This window comes from Rutidosis leptorrhynchoides, chromosome 5 (assembly GCF_046630445.1).
Source record: "Rutidosis leptorrhynchoides isolate AG116_Rl617_1_P2 chromosome 5, CSIRO_AGI_Rlap_v1, whole genome shotgun sequence".
NCBI lineage: Eukaryota > Viridiplantae > Streptophyta > Magnoliopsida > Asterales > Asteraceae > Rutidosis > Rutidosis leptorrhynchoides.
Window position 1 is genome coordinate 151,359,935 of NC_092337.1, and position 22,292 is coordinate 151,382,226.

Here is a 22,292-nt window from a genome sequence, read left to right on the forward strand (position 1 = left end):
CTAATAAAAATAATAAGATTAATAATAATAATATTAATATTAATAATATATATATATATATATATATACATATATATATATATATATATATATATATATATATATATATATATATATATATATATATATATATATATATATATATATATATATATATATATATATATATATTTGAGAGACAGAGAGATTTTGAGAAAAAAAGTAAATATATTCGAACAAAACTTGCGAGCTTTATAGACCTGGCCTGATTTCCACTGCCATGCGATCGCATGGCTGGGCAGTGTAATTCCCATGCGATCGCATGGGAAACTTTTCCAGCTCACAATGTTTTCGCAACTAGCTCGTCGACATATTTTTATAATATATAATTTAAATTAATTAATTATATATTATATTTTATTCTCGTGCATAGTTGATTTGTACTTTTTGTTTCGATAAGTCGTACGTCGTCACTCGACTTATGTCCCGGTTCCGGTTTTTTGAATGTCCCTTCGTACGCTGAGAAAACTTGTACATTACATTTTGAGACACGTACCTTAGTCAAAATATAGCCTTAAATTATCCCTAAATTATATCACTCAAAATATAACTTATACATTTGAGTGTTTTGGTCATTTACAACTATAAATCATCGTCTCGCTATTTGTTAAAATACATTTTAAAATAGTGTTTACTGTAGCAATTCACTGTAGCAAAGTCAATTTCACTGTAGCAAGTAGTGATTTTCGAAAACACTGTAGCATTTTGAGTACTGTAGCAATTTGAAAATACTGTAGCAAATTAGTGTTTTACTGGTTCATCTTAAATGCTTTAGTTAACTTATCTAAATATCAATCGAATCAATAAACGAATGTTACTATCGTTTACTAAATAACTTGAAATTATATATATGTATATATATTTTTAATATACATAAATCAGTTTTTAAATACACATTGGAAGTTATTTATAAATAAATTTTAATAATAAATACTCCAACTTATCATATATATTCAAATAGATATTTAAACCAATAAGTTTTATGTACGGTCTCAAACAATTAATACATTGTTACCTTTTCAAATTATAGTATATATGTATCTATTTATATATAATTGTTCGCGAATCGTTGAAAACAACCGAAAGGTATTTAAATATATAAAAGTAGTTCAAAAATTTTGAGATTCAGTTTTACAGACTTTGCTTATCGTGTCGAAAATGTTAATCATACAAAGATTAAGTTTAAATTTGGTCAGAAATTTCCTGGTCATCACAATGTACAATAAATAATCGGGTCTTACAACTCTCCCCCAATTAGATTGGATCACGTCCTCGTGATCCGCACCAAATACTAGAAGTTAAGCACTTCTACCTTGAACATTTCCGTCTCCAATGCGGAATTACACATGTAGCAATCACCCGTCTGGGTTCTCACTTCGAACACTAACGCATCATATTACAACATCCGTAGTTCACACTTCCATTCGATCAAAATTTCCACTACTCACACGGAAGTATACCGTGAAAACTTCATAATTTTTTTTTTTCCAAAAGCCATATCATTCCATCATCTCAACGATATCGGGTAATCAACCCACGAGACAAAACAACCACAACCGTTTGCGCCTACGCCAAGTATCCAAACTCGTACCATACACCCCACAATCATCCTAAAAGTAACACAATTCACCGACAATCATCGTCGTTACGCCTTTCAATCGTGGAATATTCGGGAATCATCCCGACACTTTCCGAGAATCTCTCGTATCCCTCTATCGGGAACCTCGCCATTCCGACTCACGTCGCTAACTACCTTCGCAATTCATTCCAAAGTCCAACTTGGGACTTTTTCGAAGACCACCAAAGCTTTCCCTTCCTAAATAAGCGACACCCGTTCGCTCATCACGTCTATTAAATAGGAACTTTTCCCACATTCTTCGGTACTTAACTCCCCCATTTAGGGTTTTAACCCCTTACTTTCACCGTCGAGATAATAACACCCCGCGGAATTTCGACTTTCCACAACGCACATTACCCTTCCGGCGTTGGTCATACTCAATAGTCCTTCCAAGGACTCGCTATAAGATATTCGAACCACGTGATCCTCGTCACTTAACCACCCGGAACCGCACTCTATGGTCCTCAACAAACATTACGATCCGATTTCCACCACATTACACATTAACCCTAAGATTAAACCAAAAACTAAATACACTTTTGCACGCATTCCGTAACGTGCAATACACACAACATCAGAAGTCTATAACGGTCACTCAGAATAGGTGAGACCGCCACGTACTCTTCCAACTCCTCTAGGCAATCCTTCTCTAAGAGTCACCATTAACAACTAAATCGTCACCCGCAATTTATTAAAATCCCCAAATCCTAGCACAAGAACTTGCTCAATCCCTTACATCGGGAAAAACTCAACCGATCTCGTACCGAGATATCAATTCCTTAGCGTACCCTTACCAAGTACAATGCTAAAAACAACCAAGTCTCAACCTAAAGTCAACAACCCAAATGATGAGGACCGGACAAAAGCGAATCCTTACGGATAACACTTATTACCTAACATCCTTAGTAGTGCGCAACCACGGCTAGTACGCGACTATCGTAACATCGTAAGCAAGCGACCTAAAACCGATAACGTCCAAATCGACTATGACGACGCTAAACCCAAGGTGTACCAAATGGCTATTGTCATACTTTCAAAATCATGTGAGCGAAACACGGCTAACGCATCACTAATCACGGAACATGGTCCTCCCGAACCCACCATTGGCGTATAAAATAACCGATAGTTCTCAATACTAAACGCATGAAGGTTATTTCACACAAAACTCAAGGTGTACAAAAATGGCTATTGTCACACCCTCGAGTACACGAAAAACGGCTATCGTGATATATCCTTAGTGTGCAGGAAAGGCTATTGCAACACTATTACCAATATGTGTGTAAATAAAAAAAAATCGGCTATTACTCACCACCATGTGCACAAAACGGCTATGTGCACAATTCAAACGGGCAATTAACATCATAAACCTATAAGTAACGGTTCTTTCCGAAAACCGCTCACCATCAATCACAACCAAGAGTGGTTAATCGAAGAGCTATTCCTTCCGGATATCACTCATCACCTATCACTAGTCAAACGCAATCAACCTAGAGATAACCCCAAATAAACACACACGTAATCACCTCGTAGTACACAAAATGGCTATTGTGTAACTACCACCCAAAGTATACTACAATGAGGCATCATACCCTTCCTCAAAGTCCCATTACTCTATTCCCAAAGGTAACCAAACGGCTACCACAATCGAGCCAAGAACCACCCATTTTGCGCATATACACAACAATAATTCCTTAGAAGAGAATCCGGCACGCACATCCCTTAACCGAGGGATCTTACTTCGTTCGTCGAACACGTCCATTCTCTCACAATGAGACTTACCACATTACCACCTCGGTGATAATTTAAATCCAAAAACCACAAGTACAATTTATTCCTAACCGTACTTTTACCAAAATCGACCAACGTAGGTCTCAACACTAGCTTCGAATCCATACGAGCATCGTCCACATATCACCACACTAGAACACCTTTGTGCGAGAGTACAACTCCCCCACTTAGAACTCCGTTCCGTAACACGTCGTCGAATACTAGCATCCCGTGGAATGACCACTTATCAACATACACAACAAATATCCTCATTGGTCATAGTCCTCGAATTCTTACGAATTCATCTTCAACAATAAATCCCGACGATAAACACATGCTCACTCTCACGAAAGAGTGACTACTAAATCAACAACTAATGCGCCAAGTCGCATTATCCTAACTCCTACAAGAGGGACGAGGTTCACCCGTCTTGCATATCTTAATATGCACGTCGCCCAACCTTGTTCATACTAAGGATTTTAACCTATACTTAAACACTTCGAACGAAGAGTTTACCACGATTACACAAACTTAAAACTTGCAATTCTTCGATTGCTCTAGCTTGTCGAATTTCATCTAGTCACTCATGTACATAAGGGTTTCTCCCCGGTACCCTAAGTACAATGTAACCGCAACACCATCGGAGTCGAATACCACGCTAGTAGGTATGAAAGAGGCACCTAACGTTGCATCCCGTAGACTCCATTACCAACATTCATCTAGGCCAAATGCTTAATCTTAAGGGTTTCATCCACCCGACAAACCTCATGGCTCATCAACTTCAACACAAAAGCGAATACGCACTCACAACCTAACACCAAAGTCCATTCTCATGGCTTAGTAGAATCATTTACCCCATCGCTAAGAAATTCTTGGTTGCACCAAGTCCTACGCCCTCGTCCGTAAATACAACGTCATCATAGGGTGTTTCCATTAGGAATGTCACCCATATCAATACTACGTATTACCGGCATGCATTCGTCCCCAGGGCGCATTTCCACGAGTCAACGACTCAAACGCTACCCCGGTGCACTATCATCAAAACCACCAACAAACCGAATCTTCACCGAGTTCACTAACCCCGCACACTTATGAGTACCTTCGAAAAATACGTTCACTTGAGACTAATTAGATCTCGAAACAAAGTCTAAGTCTCTAATACATACACGAATCCATCGGCACACAATAAATAATAATAAGGCATATTTGTACCAAAGATGAAAATACCTGAAACATCATCGTTGGACCCTTGCGCTTCACTGATCATCAGGTAGTCACGCTCTAACCTCCAAACCCACTCGACAAATGATTCGGAACACTCCGACTTTCGGTGTCCCTTCTTTTGGCAAATAAAGCACTTAATCGTGCTTAAAGGTACACTCGTACAATCCCGTGCCAAATGACCTCGTCCTCCACACCTAAAGCACGTAGGCCCATAACCTCCCTTACTCCTCTTCTTTACTTTTTCAACACCTTCAGGCGTACTTCTCGCCCTTTTACTAGGAGCATCTCTTGATTCAAACTTTCTCTTACCCAAAGAGTGATCAGCAAATTTTGGAGCACGAGATTCTATCCCCACAGTTGCTCCTTCGTCACCGTCACATTGAGGTTTAGGAAACCTCTTTTCTAACTCTTCCTTCACGACCTTAGGCACTTGGTCTCGGACCATCTCGGTCACTATTCCCTCGAATGACTCTTGGAGAACTTGTTTAACCTTGTCAGTGAAAACCAAGATATAGCGTTCGAACTCCACCTCAATCCTTAATGTTAACTCATCCTTCCCCTCATGAATAGGCGCGTCCGTTCCGATTCCATCTTCCGTCTTCATTCTAAAGAATGCATATAGATTAAACAACGAAACGAAAAGGAACGACATACATATACCACACCGCCCCATCTTGCTTGATACTCATCGTACATTGCTTGTTTGACACGACTTAAACCCGTAACAATGGTAGCTAATCATTGTTACGCGAGCACGTCGCATTAACTTTCTAGTACAATGTTTATCTCGCTTGATGATTGCTAAAACAACACAAAGCAATTAGTGCAAGGTTAGTTCACATAAACCTAAGCACTAATCAAATCCCCGGTCCGACCCGTCTCCTACAAGTCCCGCATAAAGCGTATACACAATAAGTCTAAGTCTAGGCACCTATCTCAAGTCGCCTAAATCCCTTAGACCATGCTCTGATACCACTTGTAACAACCCAAACCAATAACCAACCGAATACGCGAAACAAAATTTTTTTTTTATCAGTAGAGTGCGCCACGCGCACCCCTTGGGGTGCACGGCACGCACAGGCCCACATTCAGTTCTGTCCAGTTTTGTCAATTTTCAATTAAAGATCTCCCACTTCCCGACATATTTAGACGAAACGCTTGTCACAACATGTCATAATAGTTAAAACTCACACGATTCAATAATAAAATGAGTTTTACAAAACGGGACACACATCGGCCTTTTTACGAGTTTCATACAAAACAGAGTTTAGACCACATTAGTTTAAATTCCAAACGACACTAAGAGCATGGTGTTTGGGGTTAAACTACCTAAATATCGGTCAAACTCCAAAAGCTAACACATCCAAAAGCGTCCCCTATCAAACAAGCGGGAATCTCTAATCCAACCGTACGCCCTTACCCTTGTCAACGCCCGAGCCTATAAAAATATAAACAACGAGAGGGTAAGCTAAAGCTTAGTGAATGCAATAATTATACATATACATATATAACCTACTTACTTGCAAACACTTGCAACAAATCCGCATACATACTAGCAACATAATTAGCATACCTTTATAATGTATAACGCTAAATCCTCGATAACATAAGCTAGTATAACAATATCATATAACGCAACAATACAATATGTTACAACACAATACATAAACATTGATGTTCACAACATCCATTAGTATTCGAATCCCAAGGCTAGCCCAACGAATGGTATCGTCAACATCGAACTTAATTCCCATTCGTCCTAATAAATGTGGTATCGTCAACATCGAACTTAAACCCACATATGAGGTATCGTCAACATCGAACTTAAACCCTCATCGAATTTCACTACAATAGCGGTATGGCTTCGTCAACATCGAACTTTAAATCCATACATGAGGTATCGTCAACATCGAACTTAAACCCTCATCAAAACGAACCAACAATATACTCTAGGTTATGGTATCGTCAACATCGAACTTTAACCCATACCCCACAAGTAAATAAATCATATACATACATATATAATTATTCCACTCACCTTGGTGCCTTGAACAATGCAATACCAAAATCCGCAATCGTCAATGGAAAGTACCTATTCCATAAATCACACAACAACAATACAATTAGGGTGGATTTACAAACCAACCCAATTTAACACTTAGTGTCATTTCGACCCGTTAGCACTTACTTCCAATTTGACTAAGTCAAATCTCGCCCAAAACACCCATAATCGCAATCAACTAGTGATTATGTTCTAACACCACATTTTGCTCAAAGTATCATCATCAAAACACATTACTTGCATCATTTGACACTAAACCCAATTTTGACCTAATCTCAAGTCAAAACACCAATTTGTAAGTTTACACCTCTAATCACTTATAACCTAAGTTAACTAGTGATTTTAACACCCGAACATGATTATCAACTAATCAAACCCAAAACCCACCAACAATGGTCGTCAACACCATTTACTAGCTTATTTACCCATTTATCAACTAGTGGGTTTTACAATTAAATCAAACTCAAACCCTAACTTGAATATGAAATCTAACAATTGAAATTCGGAGTTTGAACTTACCAATACTACCAAAAAGTAGCTAGGAGCGAAATGAACAACTTTAACACTCGAGCTTTTGAACGATTCAAGTTCCTTCTTCTCCAAATCACCAAATCTCTCACTAGAAATCTCTCTCTCTAGGAATGAAATGAGAGAGTTTGTGGACTTGAAATATGATCTAAAATTGGATCCCAAACTGATAATATGGCCACACATCCTGCCTCAAGTGAAAAGACCAAAATACCCTTCATTTAACTCAAATTAGTAAAAAAACAGAAATCTTTCGCCAGGTCAAGTGCGCGGCGCGCACACTTGACCGTGCGCGGCGCGCACACCGGTCTGATTAGTTTTCAAGCTTTTATTTTGCACCACAGTTCACACACCTTATGTACATCATATATACTCCATGTACAATAAATAATCGGGTCTTACAAAATCGAAGAAGAGGATAAGATTGCTTTTCATACACTGCAGGGCATCTACTCTTATACAAAAATCGCATTTGGTTTGAAGAAAGTGGCTGCAACATACCAATGTGTAATAGATGCATGATATGGCTGAAACAGACGGTTTTATTTGTGCGGTGTCATTAGGTCGCAACACCTCAGAATCAACCACGAAGAGGGGGGTACTGTTTTAAATTTATATTTAGCGGGGCCTAAATCGTACTACTCCTTATTAAGAGCAAGGGAAGTATGGCCTATAGTCGTATTTTTAAGATATCAGTAGAATCGAGCCTATATTAAAGCTTAAGATAATTATGAAGGAGTAGTGGTTACCTAATTTTGGGCTTTTCTAATTTATAAGACAGACAAAGTAAATGCGATAAAATTCGTAATTCAGATAAGGTTAAAGCAAGTGCATACTATGAGTTCATCAGTTATTCTGCCGAGATTATGGAATGCTGGCTCATGAATAGGCAGAGACCTTGTATTCATTACACTGGTCCAAAACGCCCCTGTTGTAAGACATGTCACTGGGTAATGCGATAGGCTTGAAGATTCTGAATAGACAGCAACGTCCCTTACCCCCAACGCCCGTGCAGTCTGACTACATGCATACACGTTCAGACGGCTCATCTAATTGAGCTACTCGGTTAGGTGACGTATTAACATTCCACAAAGGTCTAAACTTTCTTAAGCATAATAGAACATAGGGTTTACCATATCCGAGAGACGTGATGTGTTTCAATGCTTTCATTAATGATTGGTTTTAAAAGATAGTTAAGCCCTTAAAAAGAGTTCAACCTTAAAGAACACCATGGCCAAGTCAGGTTGACTTCCATGAACACGTTCGGTTATCCTAACGGTCTAATCCTTTATGTGTCTAAACAAACAATTCCTTAATTAACTAAGAATCCCTCAAGCGAGGTGCAATGCTTGAGACCGCATTATGGTGCAGTGTACTAGTCAACACTGACCGGGTTCCATGGCCTTACTTAGCAGAGGTACAACTTACAACAACCGCTGTGCTTCAGCATGTACATACGAAGTTTATATGCTTGGTGACTACACTAGTATGGTCTGGGACTGACAATGTACTAAGGTTCTTGTCAGATGTTTCACTACGAAAGAGTCCACAGTCGGAATCCAAAGCTTGATAGACTTACTACAACCGCTGTGCCTCAGTCGATCTTACATTGTATCCGATAGACTTCTCTTACCAAGGGGTGACACAGATAGTGTACTCTGAATCGGCGTTCGCGACTTCCCAATAACAGAGCCAATAACTAAGTTCTATTAGTTGGAAAAGTGATTGAGTTTAAAGCATAATCGGAAAGTATTTCAACAACATACACAAACCATAACATTATTTTGGCATTATAACTGGTTACATCCACACTAAAGATAACTACTCGCTAATCATGGCAACAACATTACAGAACATAATGATAGAAGACATTATATAAAGATAAAGGATAGAAGTACCAGTAGATTAAACGAGTTTCGAATACAAAAGTGACAACTTCAAACTCCAGACCGCTCCTAATACAATCTTCGGCGTTCTTCTCCGGGCACTAGGTTTCCCGCACGGAGTCGAAGACCTTGAATGTATGACTAATATTGTACAAGGGAGAAAAAGAAGTGAATTGAAGTGTGTGTTGGAATGAATAACAAAGACCCTTTCAATAAGCAAGAAATTTTCCTGCAAACGGCTGGAAGGCCATTTGGAAAGCCGTTTGGCAGGCCGTTTGCAGGGGCCGTTTGCCAGAACAAGCCGTTTGCAGGGGCCGTTTAACTTTGGCATGTGGCAGGCCATTTGTGAGCCAGGCAGGCCGTTTGGCAAGCCATTTAGCAAGCCATTTGGCTTGCTGATTCCCTGTATCGGAACTTGATTTCTTGTCTTTCTTCATTTTCGCTCTAGAATCTTCATTTTAGCTCCGATTCTCTTGATTCTTTTTGCATCATCTTCATAATTACTTGTTCTTCAATTCTAACTGACGAAGTGGGTATTTTACCGATAAAGTTTGAATATTTCTTGTTTTTGGGTCTTAATACAGGGGTGAAAACTTGACCTTCAATCCCACACTTAGACTTTGCTTGTCCTCAAGTAAACTGTGACGTCCACCAGATAGGGTCTGGAAGAAAACGTTACTAATATCAAATAAACCAACATATTATATTACGGGAACAATTCTATATGATAAAAATAAACTTTATTGATAACGCAGCGGAAGAAAAATAGAATGTCGTTACAAGAATTTAAATTACAATGAAGTAAATGTTTCAAATGCAATAATAATAAATGCGATAGTTCTTGAGATCCTATGTCCAAGTAGCATCACATAAGTAGAAGATAAGTAAGCTTGATCAATCAACACCTAAGACAAACATGCTAAAGTGTCAACCAAAAAGGTTGAGTGAAATCATAGGTTTAACAAAAGTAGATGTCATTTTTTTTAGACCACAAGATTTTTTTTCATAAGTAGATCACACAGATCTTTAGTTGTTAAAGAAGATTATAAAGATCTTAAAAGTTGATCTCGCAGGGATCAAAAAGTTATGCCAATTCGTGATATTTAGACTAAACGTTCAAAGTTTGCCCCAATGACAAGTTGTGTCTATACTTGTCGGTTTAATTTCATTATTAAGTAATACAATGACTTGGTCAAATGTATCGGGGACGTTACTCCCGATAGGCCTACCCCCAATTATTAAGAATGCATTTAACGAGCAATTAAAATATCACTGTAGGGACTTAGTCGGACATAGCCGGGTATAGCATAGTTTAACAGTTGGTACTTGTGTCTAAATTATAAATAGTAAAAGTAGCATGTGTCTTACCCCAAGAAGTTAAATAAGTTGTGCACAATATATAATGGGGCTATGAAATTCACCTTAGTAAGTAGATGAGGGAGTTATTCCTTGGAAGAGAAAGATAAATGAGTTGGATGATCGTGAGCTGAATGTCAACCTAATGACATTAAGAATAGTTTAGATGTTTTGCCCGAGTTTAAGTTAAGTTTAAGTATGTATGTACTTAAGTGTAGTTCGTTTTCTAAGTTTCTATTCTTAGTAAGTTTCCACTTTTAGTAGCTTTCCATTTTTAGAAAGTTTCCATATTTAGAAAGTTGCCATGTCTAGAAAGTTTTCTACTTTTAGTAAGTTTCCTCTTTTAGTAAGTTTCCATGTTTAGATAGTTTCCACGTTTAGAAAGTTTCCATTTATAGTAAGTTAGTGTTGAACACGAGTGAGTTGTCCTTAATAAGTCTACCACCTATTAAGTGTGAAGATAACCAAGTGTATGATTACTATAGTCGAGTTGATATTGTGGACCATACCCAAACATCTTTGCCACCGCCGAGTCACTAGAATGACCAATTGTTACCGGTTGGCCCAGGATTTTTTGACCAAAATCTAAGTTTGGCATTCGTAATCCACAAGCGTCCCATAGTGGTACCAAGGATCACCCTAGGCCTTAAGCAATGTCAATGTTCAAGAAATTTCACGCTATCGTGAATGACTATGGAAATCGTGTGTTATACTATAAGTAGTATATTATAAGTATTAATAATAGCGTAAGTGTTAAGTAGTAGTATAAGTGTATAAGTGTTAAGTAGTATTAGTAATATAGTATAAGTAGTATTAGGGTTTTAGTTAATTAAAGTAATATTTAATATTAGGGTTTAGTAATAAATAAATGATTAGGGTTTTAATTAATGTATTAGGGTTTTATTAAATTAGGGTTTAATAAATTAGGGTTAGGTTTAATTATGGTTTTAATATTTAATGTGTATATATGTATATGTATATATATATATATATATATATATATATATATATATATATATATATATATATATCGTGTATATGTATGTATATATATGTATATATTATTTTGTTTCCATTTATATATATATGTGGTACATGTATATATATTTCGTTTCCTTTTTTAAACACTAACAAAATCTCTAACTAATCTTTAGGGTTTTTAAGATCAAACAAAACCTCCTCTCTCTCTAATTTTTTAAAAGTCTATACACATATGTATGTATTAGTATATGTATATATATATATATTTATATATATATATATATATATATATATATATATTGTTTTAGGTTAGTTTACTTGTATTTGAATCAAGAGTATAAATCAAGAACACGAATTATGTAATGAATGAATTAAAAAGATAAGATTTAGGGTTATACCTTTATTGATGATGATGATGAATAATAACAAGAAAAAGATGAAGTTAACTTGAAGATGAAGATCAAAACACTTGAATATCGAAGAACACACTTGAGGAACTTGATGAACACGAAGAACACGATGAAGATCCCTTGAAGATTACTTGAAGATTGCTTGAAGACGATGGTAGTGTGGTGGTGGCTATAATTGCCGAAATCAAGAAGAGAGAGGGAGAGAGATTTAGGGTTTTTGTGTGATGAATGAGATGAGAAAAACCTAAACCCTTGCACCTCCTTTTATACTTGAGCTAGGAAGGATCTAGAATTAGGATTTAGTTAGGTTTTCTTAGAGAATAAGTTAGGTTTTAGGGAGGAGGTGATTTGGGCCTAATTTGGGAGGGTATAATGGGCATTTTACCCCTTCAATTTTCGGCTAGGTTTTAAGGGAAGGAGGTGGAACATTTTCGTTTAAGTCCTTGATCTTTTGGTTGTTTAAAATGGCTCCTTAATTGTTCCAAATTAATTATTTAAACACCTTAAGTTTTGAGTTATTACTTTTTGTACACCACGCTTGTAAAATCATTTTACTTACATCTTTTATTAGTTGTCATTTGTTGCACAAAGTTATTTAGTGCGTTTTATAACTTTTTTAAAGTTGACAGTTAAGGATCAAAGTTAAGTCATTAAGTTTTAATTATTCGTTTGGGCAAAATAAATGATGAAAGGATATATAAATGTTGGAAATTTGAGGGTCGTTATAGTACCTCCCCGTTATTAAAAACTTCATCCTGAAGTTTTAGGTAGAGCTCTCGTTTGCATCAGCAGTTGAGAAGAAATGAAAGTATTTTCGTATCTTTTGGTCTTTGCGTTCCCATGTATATTAGGGGCCTTTACACGAATTCCAATTGATTTTAACAATAGAGTTTAATTTTCACGTTCCCTGGTACAATCGGGGCCCTTACGTGAATTCGAATGAGTGTTAACAATATGTATATTGCTTTATTTACACGTTTGATCTCATGATCCTTAATCTTAATAGGTCGTTTGCAAAGTGCATTAAATGAGGAGATTTTCCAAGGGATAACAAGAGTGTCATTTGACTAGTTTTCCTTTAAAAGGAAAGATGATGCTATACCAGCATTAAATGTGTCATTGAGCTCATTAAAGTCTTGAGTGTTTATGCCACAATAGTAGGGCAGATAAAATAGAGTAGAGTACGTAAAGATTCCAGTTACGTAGTTTGATGTATGGCTGGTGTTTGTTAGAGATAGTACCAGCTTTAAGTTGCGAAAGGTAACCATAATACCTTTAGTTTTCAAAAGATGTCTAATAGACAAATGAGATGTTAGTTGAGGATCCATTGACCTCAGGATAATATGAGCGATTAAATGTAAGACATCGTTCAGTATACATGAGAACTTGTCTTTAGAAATAGTTTCAGAATGTAGCTTTAAGATTTATGATTTCAGTTTCATGTCGAATCATAGATTAAAACTTGACTAGAATAACATCTAGTTGCAAACCAAAAAGGGAGAAATGTTTAGGGTATCTTCAAAAATGTTTAAGGTAACTCCTTCAGAGTAAGAAAGTCATTTTCGCACAATGGCGGGTCGGTCTATTATTTACTTATGAGTTTAAATGCGGATTCGAATAAATGTGAATCAATGTTCATAAGATATTGTTTCTATCACGAAGGAACCTCTACTTCCTTGTTTAAAAGATCGTAGAATTGATGTTTACGAGAGCGTTGTGGTTTAGCCGTGAAATACCGGAAGTAGAAACTTCTTAATGCCTAACACAGCAAGGAAGAGATAATGTTTGTAGGGAGATAAGTTTCATTCTTGCACGGAGAATGAGAATGAAGGTGATCCAAACACATTGGAGAGCAATACGAAAAATAATAAGCCAAAGTAATTTTTGAAAAGTTGTGACGTTTGATGTGTCAATATAAACGAAGCGAAGCTATTAGTAAGACTTGAGTTATGTACAATATATATTATTTTACGTGAGATAATTTGAACATTACTAAAAAGAGTTGATTAAAAGAATGTTTAATTTGATAAAACAAAGGTAAATTGATAAAAATGCGAAAGTGTTTCTATAATTAGTGAAAGTAATTTTAGAGGAGGTGGCGAAATGATGTTCATAGTAAAACTAGGGTCACGTAAAATTTTGTAAAGTAATTCCGATTTAATCAAAGTGGAAATTTGTAGAAGCGAAAATATAATTTGATATGTACTAGTCAAAGTACGTAAAGTTAAATTTATGTATAAGATTTTATAAATCGCATAAGTGAAAAATCATTTTTATAAATTCCGAGATAGTTTGAAAATAAAGACTCGTGTAAGAGATCTTTGGAAAATGGGGTACTTGTATTTAAGAGTTTATTTGTTTGAGAAAAATTTATTGAAGATTTTAAAAATTCCGGAGGATAATTGTGTAATAATTGTTTCAAGATAGTGAAAACTAATGAATTGACTTTTATCAGGGCATGAGTTCTTGGACTCAAAATGTTAACATTAAAGTAAGGAGGAAGATAATGTGATTATCATCAAATGAGTAAATCCCTCGGATTTAGAGTTATGTATGAAAGAACTTCAAATAAGATTTGCAACTTTGAATCGTTCGTGTAATAGTGAGAGTTCGAGAACTCGGCATGAATAATCTGGTAGTCGCACAGACAAGTATAAATAAATGCTAAATAGTGACTTTCAACCATTTAATGATCGTTTGAATTCAGCCTTAGTTGGCATGAGAGGAGGATACGTTAAAGTATGATGGAATCATTTCAATTGTTACAGTAGTTTTTCAGATGTGATGAGTTTAGCTCAAGCCACAACTTGAGATAGTGTATTTCACCTTTAATTTTCGAGTTGACAATGATCGATTATTGTTTGAGTATGACACCATTACTTGCATGGTGCCAAGTAGTCTATTATAAGTAGATGTACGAGTACAGAAGTTTCTTGACTATGATAGTCAACAAGATACACATATGGAGGTTCCATTCCTCAAAAGACTATGCATAAGAGACATTTATCATCTCGACATAGATAATGTAATATTGGACACGGTGTTTGTAATATCGACGTTTGAGGGTTCAAATGACATGGGTTTTTGAAAGTCATATGAAAATTTACACCGAAAGTGTAATAACAGAGAGGATTTGGATATAACAAGTGATGATTAAGTATCAATGATCAGGAGATATCCATTTAGGATAAATGAATGTAAAATTTCAAGATTCGATTGTTTACAACTTTTATGGTACATGAAAGTTTGTTAAATGAGTATGTGATAGATATATAGTTTGACTAGAATGAGTTCTTCGTATCTACTAATATCAAGATGATCATTTTCTCCTTTCATGCCCTTGCATTTGGGTTTTTGAACAGATAGTTTGAGAGTTTTCTTTGATTCACTTTCTATTCCATACGTCATGATATTAGAATATTTCTATGAATTACCGTAATATAATCACGTTTGTCACCGTCATTATATTTCACTAATTCATATTTCCATTTCAATATCACCCCATGAGGTCAGGATATGTGATCAATGATGATTTCTAATAGTGTGTTAAGGATAGTAGTAATCTCAGCTGGATTGACAACATGTCGGTTTTTAGCCAAGACTTGCACTTGGAAAAGTTTGCGTAGTATTGTTTTTCTTAAGAGTTCAAGAATGAATTTGAAAATATTGCTCACGTCCTTTCTCACTCTTGGAGAAGATCGAAATGTCATCCACGAAAACAGTTACGAACTTGTCGAGTTATGGTTGCCTAGTTTTAAGTTGCAGTCTTTATTGACTTGGTCAAATTTCATATCTTTGAAAGTTATGGAAGTTGTGAAAGTTATGAAATAGACGTGGTCAAACGAGAAAGTTATAAAACATCGTGGTTGTAACATCCCGCCTTTTTCCGTTTACTTTTCGTTTAATTATTTAAAGTCCGTTATATGATTATAACATCTTCCGTTAATACGCGTTTTAAATTATCTCGTTTAGGTAATTCACGCACCCGATTCAAACTTGAGGGACTAAACTTGCCAAGATGCCAAAGTGGTGACTAGGTCAAAGTGGTCAAACCTCCTCTCACCCATTCATTTCATCTTCTTCTTTCTCATACTTCCACTTTTATTCTCTCAAACATTCAAACAAAGAATCATCATCTATTTCCGATCTAGCAAGTGTTTCACGAAAAAAATTACATATTTGGAATCCTTGCATCTTCCTCTTCGATTCCATACCGATTTCATCAAGTTTGGGTAACTTTCTAAAATCACTAAATTCCTTGTTCTTGATGTTTTTAACTTATAAAAGTGTTAATTAGTGTCTATGACTCAAGTCTAACATGATTATGTGATTTATATGCTCGATCTCGTTATTTTAGTGTAACTAGCATGAACTTGAAAAGTGTGTGTTTGATCTTGAGTTTTGGATGATTAAATGTTGTCGATATGCTAAAGTGCACGTATTAATTGTGTTACTAGCATCATTAGCTTCATTTTGATGTGTAGGTTGATCAAGAAAACTTCAATAACATGATTTATGAGTTTATGATTTTTGGTTAGGGTTTGGTGGTCTTCAATGTGAATTTTGATGCCTTAAATGCTTAAAAATGATGCTTGTAAGTGTGTAGTTGCAATGTATGTTTAATTACCTTCGAAACAGCATATCACTTATGTAAAATGGATCACCGGATCATGAAATGAGATTTATGAACTTGGATGCAATTAATGATGAGCATTAAATGCGGTTTTGGTTGTTGTAATTGGTAGATTGATTGATGAAATGTATTTAGTTATTTTCCTCGTCAAATTACCTTCCCAACGGTATAAGATACATGTTTTGATTGTTTGCGGATCATAAATTGTGTTTGTTTGGGTTTTGGTTCGTGCACTTGTGAAAAATTAGCAATCAGACCTGAGCACTGATCTGGACGCCGTCCAGATTCCTGGACGCCATCCAGGCCTTCATATCTGGACGCCGTACAGCAAATCTGGACGCCGTCCAGATGAACTGTCAGGTTCTGATTTGGTTGGTCATTTTTCGTTTAATTCTAAGTATGCTACGCACCTCCGATTCACATGTAACTTATTCTAACATGCTTATATATGATTAAAAACCTCAGAAAAATAGTTCGGGACCTGACCCGAATGTGTTGAATTTTTCGTTGACCTTGACCAGACCAAAGTTGACTTTTGATCAAACTTAACCAAATACTTATGCAATCGTTCTAACGTGCTTTCATACTTGTATCTTGCATGAAACTTGACAACGTAACTCACATGCTATATCATTGAGTCGTAAGGAGCCATAGGACTAATTGAACACTTTGACTAAACCATGTTTACCGTTATTGATACGACCTACTTGTTTAGGTCAAGACTTGCATTCGTTATTGCACACGTTTACTTGCGAAGTACTTTTATATGCTTGCACTCAAGGTGAGATCATAGTCCCATTTTTACTCTTTTGAACTCACATTTGGGATGGGAAAACATAAACGTTTCTTTTTACTAAGGGAACACAATTACAGGAAAACAAACATTCTACATACGAGTTTGAACAAAAATCCTCAATTCGATTATCATTAGTTACACTTGCCGGGTGTAAGCGAGAACTTATGTTATATGGCCATATGGGTTTGACAAACCCTCATTCGGACGTTTCGCTACCGTTATTCGGATGAAATATATTTTTGAGAAACAGTGTATGTTCTAACACTATTGTGATGGGGTTCTATGGATGGAAAGTTAACCCTTGATAATTGTGCGCTCGTGATAACAATTTTAGAATGGTTTACTATTATTTCAATGATATAAATCTTGTGGTTCATTTGTACTTACTTATTTAAACCTATGATTTCACCAACGTTTTCGTTGACAGATTTCTATGTTTTTCTCAAGTCCTTGAACGTTTTGTGATACATGCTTCCGCTCATTACTTTTGATACTTGCTTGGATGTCGAGTATACATGCATACGTGGAGCGTCTTTTAACTTAACTTGACTTGTGTCGCATAGGTTTCAATTGTACTTAAAACGTTGTAACATGTTTGGTCGTCTAACCTACTTTGTAAACCTTAAAACATTTTTATAATTGAAATGAATGCGACATATTTTGGTCAAACGTTGTTTTAAAGACTTATGACCACGTAACGGGACCTAAGTAGATGGCGCCGTGAATGACGATTTTGTCGGGTCGCTCCAGATGGTATCAGAGCATTGGTTGTAGGGATTTAGAGTTCATTGGTGTCAACCCCGAGTCATAGGGTACATTAGTGAGTCTAGACTACAACCGGCATATAGACTTGAAGAAGGAATTACTTGACTACTTGTGTATTTATACTCGAACGTTTCTACTCATATCTACTCTTATTTCATCTTAATCTCACATTGTTTAATTTGATTGACACGGCACCTTGACTATATGAAATAATGTCGAATGCACATATGAATCAGGTAATATAATTTCCGGGATTATATTACGGTGACTCATATGAACGTTACGACATTATGACATAAAGAATTTAAGGCGAGTCAAGGAAAATTTTCTCTCTATCCTTTTTCCATATCATGATTAGTATTATTGAAAATAATAATCAACGGTATTCTTGTGTTTTGAAGGAACAATGCCTCCTCGCCATGTACCATGCCATGAAACACCCGAACAAGCTCTACAACGGATGATAGCCACCGCCGTGGATGCGGCCATGGCCGGACATTCATCCAACAACAACAATAACAACAACCACAACGACAACAACAATGGAGCCGGTAATTCAAATGAGGGATGCTCCTATAAAGCTTTCATGGGGTGCAAACCTCACACTTTCGATGGAAGCGGAGGACCGGTTGTGCTAACCCGATGGTTTGAGCAAACGGAAGCCGTCTTTAGCATAAACAGTTGTCGGGACCAAGACAAGATCAAGTACTCCACTCACACATTCGCAGGTGTCGCTCTCACTTGGTGGAACACCTATGTGCAATCAGTGGGTACCGATGAAGCCCACGCCCTCTCTTGGGCCGATTTAAGGGAAAAGATGATCATCGAATACTTCCCTCATGAAGAAACCCGAAGGCTCGAACAATAGCTAAGAACTTTAAAGGCGGTCAGAAACGATCTCAAGGCCTACAATCAACGATTTTCCGAACTAGCCTTGATGTGCCCAAACCTTGTGAACCCCGAATCTTTAAGGGTTGAACTTTACATGGATGGTCTTCCAAAGAGCATCAAACACGGAGTAATGTCATCCAAACCCACTAATCATCAAGAAGCTTTGAACATGGCCCTCAAATTGATAGAAACGGTGGACGAAATTGTAGTGCCGGCACCTAAAGTCGAGGATAAGTCGGGTAACAACAAAAGAAAATGGGAAGCCCCCCAATCAAGCAACAAAAACTTTGCCAAGAAGCCTTTCACCTCCGACGGCAAGAAGGGTTATGCCGAAAACCTACCTCTTTGCAACAAATGCAACAAGCATCACTTTGGTAAATGTGGCAAGCTAATTTGCCATCGGTGCCAAGGAATTGGTCATAAGGCCAACGAATGTAAAAGTGCCGCCCCTGTCGCTCGAAAGGGGACCAATGCACCAACGACGGTTACTTGTTACGAATGTGGGCAAATGGGTCATTATAGAAATGCATGCCCAAAGAAGAAAGATAACCCCAATACGCGCGGTCGAGCTTTCAACATTAACACCGAGGAAGCCCGAGATGACAATGAACTAGTCACGGGTATGTTTCTTCTCAACAATTCTTATGTTTCTTGTTTATTCGATTCGGGTGCTGATAAGAGTTTTGTATCCAAGACTTTGACTCATTCTTTTAGCACTCCACCACGTCCACTAGATACCACTTATACCATTGAAGTGGCCAACGGGAAACTATTGATTGCCGACAAATATTATCGGGGGTGTACGTTAAACTTATTGGGTAAGGAATTTGAAATTGACTTGATACCTATGGAACTAGGGAGTTTCGATGTAATAATTGGTATGAATTGGTTAGCAAAAACAAAATCTCACATCCTTTGTGATCTTAACGCAATCCGAATTCCTATCAAGAATGACGAACCTTTGATTGTTTATGGCGATAAGAGTTGCACCGGACTCAACCTCGTCTCGTGCCTTAAAGTTAGAAAACTACTCCGTAAGGGTTATTTTGCGATCCTTTTCCGATGTATTTCTCGACGAATTGCCGGGTCTTCCACCTCATCGACCGGTAGAATTCAGAATCGATCTTATTCCGGGAGCCGCACCCGTAGCACGTGCACCGTATAGACTTGCTCCCTCCAAAATGCAAGAATTGCAAAGTCAAATCCAAGAACTACTTGACCGTGGTTTTATCCAACCTAGCCATTCACCATGGGGCGCTCCGATTTTGTTTGTTAAAAAGAAAGATGGATCCCTACGAATGTGTATCGATTATCGTGAACTAAATAAATTGACGGTTAAGAACCGATATCCTCTTCCTCGCATCGATGACCTCTTTGACCAACTACAAGGATCTCGTGTATATTCGAAAATCGATCTCCGCTCAGGTTATCATCAATTAAGGGTTAAGGGGGAAGATGTCTCCAAAACCGCTTTCTGGACTCGTTATGGTAGTTATGAATTTCTTGTTATGCCATTTGGTCTCACTAACGCACCGGCGGTGTTCATGGACCTCATGAACCGCGTGTGCAAACCATACCTCGACAAATTCGTTATCGTGTTCATCGATGATATTTTGGTCTATTCTAAAAGAAAAGAAGAGCACGAACAACATCTTCGACTTGTGCTTGAGCTTTTATGACAAGAACGACTCTATACCAAATTCTCCAAGTTTGAATTTTGGTTGAAGGAAGTTCAATTTCTTGGTCATGTTGTAAGTGATCAAGGTATTAAAGTCGATCCCGCAAAGATCGAAGCCATTAGTAAATGGGAAACTCCTACTACTCCTACTCACATTCGTCAATTCTTGGGTCTCGTCGGGTACTATCGTAGATTCATCGAAAAATTCTCCTTGGTTGCACATCCTCTAACTGCGTTAACTCACAAGGGAAAGAAATTCATTTGGGCGACCGAGCAAGAGTCCGCGTTTCAAGTCTTGAAAACAAAGCTAACCACCGCTCCTATCTTGTCACTTCCCGAAGGCAATGATGATTTTGTTGTATATTACGATGCCTCGAAACATGGTCTTGGGTTTGTATTGATGCAACGAAAGAAAGTCATTGCTTATGCCTCTCGACAATTGAAAATTCATGAACGAAACTACACGACACATGATCTCGAATTCGGGGCCGTTGTCTTTGTACTTAAAATGTGGAGACACTACCTTTATGGAACCAAAAGTACCATCTTCACCGATCACAAAATCCTCCAACACATCTTCGATCAAAAACAACTAAACATGAGACAACAACGGTGGATTGAAACTTTAAACGATTATGATTGTGAGCTTCGTTACCAACCTGGGAAGGCAAGCGTAGTAGCCGATGCCTTAAGTCGAAAAGAAAGAACGGTGCCTCTTCGTGTCCGAGCTTTAAACATCACCATCCACACCAATCTCAATAGTCAAATTCGTGTAGTCCAAGACGAGGCTCTCAAGGATGAAAACATCTCACTCGAACACTTGAACGTCCTCACCTCTTGATTCGAAGTTAAAGAAACCGATCTCCGATACTTCACCGGAAGAATTTGGGTACCTAGTTATGGGGACCTACGAAGCCTAATTTTAGATGAAGCCCATAAGTCAAGGTGTTCGATTCACCCCGGTGCCAATAAGATGTACCACGACCTTAAGGAACAATATTGGTGGCCGAACATTAAAAGGGACGTCGCTACTTATGTTGGAAAATGCCTAACTTGTTCCAAAGTCAAAGGCGAACATCAAAGACCATCCGGACTACTTCAACAACGCGAAATCCCGCAATGGAAGTGGGAAAGGATAACGATGGATTTTATCACCAAACTACCAAAGATGGTGGGCGGTTATGATACTATTTGGGTTATTGTTGACCGTCTCACCAAATCCGCGCACTTCCTAGCCATGAAGGAAATCGACAACATGGAGAAACTCGCACATCTTTACATTAAAGAAATCATAGCCCGTCATAGTGTACCCGTATCGATTATTTCCGACCGAGATGGCCGTTTTGTTTCTAGATTTTGGCGTACTTTACAAGAAGCATTGGGAAAGCGTTTAGACATGAGCACCGCATACCATCTGCAAACCGTGGGACAAAGCGAACGCACAATTCAAACCATGGAAGACATGCTACGAGCTTGCGTTATCGACTTCGGAAAAGCTTGGGACAAGCACTTGCCTCTCGCCGAATTCTCCTACAACAATAGTTATCACGCGAGTATTAACGCTGCACCATTCGAATCATTATATGGCCGAAAATGTCCTTCACCTCTTTGTTGGGCCGAAGTAGGCGACACACAAATCACCGGACATGAACTAATTC